This window comes from Passer domesticus, chromosome 2 (assembly GCF_036417665.1).
Source record: "Passer domesticus isolate bPasDom1 chromosome 2, bPasDom1.hap1, whole genome shotgun sequence".
Lineage (NCBI taxonomy): Eukaryota > Metazoa > Chordata > Aves > Passeriformes > Passeridae > Passer > Passer domesticus.
Genome location: NC_087475.1, coordinates 80433 through 84128, shown reverse-complemented (window position 1 = coordinate 84128; position 3696 = coordinate 80433).

The window sequence follows — 3696 nt, the reverse complement described above, 5'->3', positions numbered from 1 at the left end:
TCATGAGTGTGTGTGTAGAATACAAAGGCTGTTGAGCCTTCTCCATTCTATGAAGCTTTGTTTGTGCATCTACATCCTAGGGAGCCCTTTGGGGTCCCCGTGGGGGTCTCCACCTCCTGCAGGGGGGCCAGATGCTGCGGGGGTGTGACCCCTGGGTGCCCGGAGCTGCGAGGGAGAGCATCTCACAGGGGCTGGGCAGGGCCTGCAGCATTGCTCAGGCATGCAGGGACAAGCCCTGCGCCAAGGGGCAGCGCCAGAGCGGGAGAGGAGAGGAACTCATCTACCCCAACCCACCTGAGCAGGTGGGACAGGGTGGGGGCACAAGAAGTTCTTTTTCCATTCATCTTTCCAGTCCATCCCACTAACCCCAGAAAATGGAGGTTTTTGTAGGGAAAAGGGTTTAAATTGAGGAGAAAATCTTTTCCATTTCTGTGTTTAATTTGAGGGTAAACACCTTATTTAATCTCCAGTATTTATTAAAATATTTGAAAAATGTCTCACAGTTTTAAGGTCAGTATTGTCAGTTTTTGTATTCTAAAAACCATCATCAAAACCCAGAAGGTTTTGACAGTTTAAAGTGATGGTGTTCTGGATTTAAATTGATATACATTTGATCTGACCATTTTTCTATTTATTCACACAGATTTTAAAAACATGGGAAATCTTCCGTAACGGACAGTGTTTCATTTACTTTGTCTATTATTTATACCAATATCTGGAATTTGGTACAGCTACTGACTGGAATTTTCTGGATGGATTCTGTGACATGTCCAGTGAGACGGAGAAGTAGCACTTCACAAATCTTCCCGAGTACTAATAATTGTACTCCTTTAGCTACACATTAAAACTAACAGATAACAGATCAGAACAGCAAGCAGAAAAAGAGAAGAAAAAAACCTCAGCAAGGGAACTCCTGGAGTTTTTCTGTTGTCAGTTTAAGATTGTGATCTTCCAACCATCCAGAAAAGCATCAGTACTAAAGAATTTAGGGAATTAAATGGAAATAAAATAGAGGGAATTAAAGCAAAATGCCACTGCTAAATATTCGTTGGCAAATTCTGCCTGTGTACCAGACAGAGAAAGCAGATTCCTGATCAAGGTTACTAAAAACAATACTCAGTGACTACTTCCAGCTGAGTATGAGCATTTGCTGTGATGTCACCTACCAATTAGAAGCCCAGGGACACTGCTTTGCAGATAAATAATGAGGAGAGAGGCTCTCAACTTCCTTCAGGTATGGCTTCCCCTGCTTGGTGGCAACAAGGCAGAGAATATGGCAAGAACTTTGACGTGTTTTAAGTTTTAGGGAAGGATGTTAGCAGTCAAGGTAAGTGGGCTAGGTGAGCAGTGGCTGGAGGGTGGAAGCAGTTGGTATTGCTCAGGTCTCCGTTCCTGGTGCAGCTCTCAGCTGCCGTTCTTGTTCACTGGTATAGCACCGAGACCCCCTCACCAATGACCCGGATCATTGCTCTTGTGGGAACTGATATTGAGCAGTAAATTTACGTTTGAGTGATTATGGGTTTTTTTAATATATATTATTATGTTGAGTCTAAGTCGTGTTAATAGTTTTAAATTATATTTTTGATACTTTGAGGTAACTTCTTTTTGGTTTTGTGGTTTTTTGTTCGTTTTTTTTTTTTTTCCTCTTTGTAACTAATATTATCAAGTAATTTTGTAACGATTTTGTGGTTTAACTGTAATCTGGGTAAGAGCGTACAAATTGTATTTTAAGAGTTTATGTTATGTATAGGATTTTTTGATTTACAATTTAAAGTTTGTGAGGGATAAGGTTAGGTGTTAAGAGGTATACTAACAATGTAGGTAGAAAATGGACTTTGTGGATTGGTGACTGACAAATACTGTATTTGGGTGTGTGGTTTTAGTTAGTTTAGTCTTGCTTATTTTTTGTTTTGGTTGTGGAACTATTTATCTTGAGGGTTTTGGTGTGTTTTAAATAAGGTTTGACAGAGTGATTAGGAATCTCATGTGGTTTCTTTTTTGTGGAAAGAGAAGTATAACTTTTTCTTTAGGTTATGAAATTTACAGGATTACTTTACTGACTACTTACTAAGTCTTGTACTAGAGTAGGTTTTTGTAACTCTGATTTTGAAATCAAAGAAGAAAAATGAGAAAACAGAGGTAGAGCAGTTTTCTGCTTATGGGATATAAAGGGTTTAACACGGAAGCTGCTTTGTCTAATCTTGCTTGGGGGGGTTTCCGTGCGACGGCCGGGCCGCCCTTGGGACCCGGCTGCAGGAGCGCAGCGATCTGCGCGCGCTGAACGTGAGGCGGCTCCGAGCCGAGCCGAACGGAGCCGAGCCGAGCCGAACGGAGCCGAGCCGGGCCGAACGGAGCCGAACGCACAGAGCGGCTCCGAGTTCGGCCGAATATAGATATTATTGTTTTATAATTCTAAATATAGAAACATATAATCAAGATATAAAAATATATATAGAAATATAAATTATAAATAGAAATATAAGTAATACGAAGATACGTAATATAGAACATAAATAACACTATACATCAATATACGTTTTAAAGGTAAATGTGAATATAAATATGAAAAATATAATTTTTAAAAAAATTAAATACCGTTTAAAAGAAAGGGGTTCTTTTTGGCTGTTACTTGGAGAGCGGCAGGGGTTTTATTTTAAATAATATAAGCGTTACAGAAGCAAAAATCTTAAAACAGAAATATATAATCAATATATACAGGCATGTATAAAAATATATAAATAAGTATAAATAATAGGAATAGATGCAATATAGAATATAAATTTATATAAAAATAGAAATTTATAAATATAAATTTAAAATCAACCTATGCATCCATATACATTATAAATGCAGAATATACATTATAAATGCAGAATATATTTAAATATTGTTTAAAATAAAGGGTGTTTTTTATGGTTTTTTTTGGGTTCTCATTGGATTAAAGGCAGTGGGATTTTTTATTCTGGGTGGTTGTGGGGCATTTATTTGAGAGGAGTTTTTGTAGGGGATCCCCCCTGTTCGTTTTAGCCCCGCCCCGCCCCGCCCGCAGCCCCGCGGCGTGCGGCACCCCCGGCTGAGGCGGGCGGCAGCGCCGCCGCCTTGTGGCCAGAGCGCGGTACTGCAGCTCCCCCCGGCTGAGGCGGGCGGCAGCGCCACCGCCTTGTGGCCAGAGCGCGGTACTGCAGCTCCCCCCGGCTGAGGCGGGCGGCAGCGCCGCCGCCTTGTGGCCAGAGCGCGGTACTGCAGCCTCCCGACAGGCAGCCGAGGGGCGGCGGCGAAAACGCCTCTCTGTGCCGCGCTGCTGCAGCGGCCGACGGCGTGGGGGGGGCTCGGCCGGGACGCGCTCGACCTTCTCAAGATGGCGGCAAAAAAGAGCGGGAAAGTCGAGGACCTCCGTCCGTTTACTGGACTGCCTGCGTGGCACCCCGAGGCCAGAGCAGCAGCGGCGGGATTTTGTGTGGCGATTCAAGTGCTGTGGACACGGGCTGTGGGCTCAACGGCACCGAGAGCTGAGGTATTTCGGCGGGTTTCTGACAGGCATAGGCGAAAACGCCTTTCTCTGCCGGGGGCCTGTCGCGGCCGCCATCTTGGGAGTGGCGTGTCGCGTCGTGTCGCGGACCGGCTTGACCTTCTCAAGAGGGCGGCCAAAAGGGCGGGAAAATCCAGGTTAGCCGAGAATAGCCGAGTGTAGCCGAA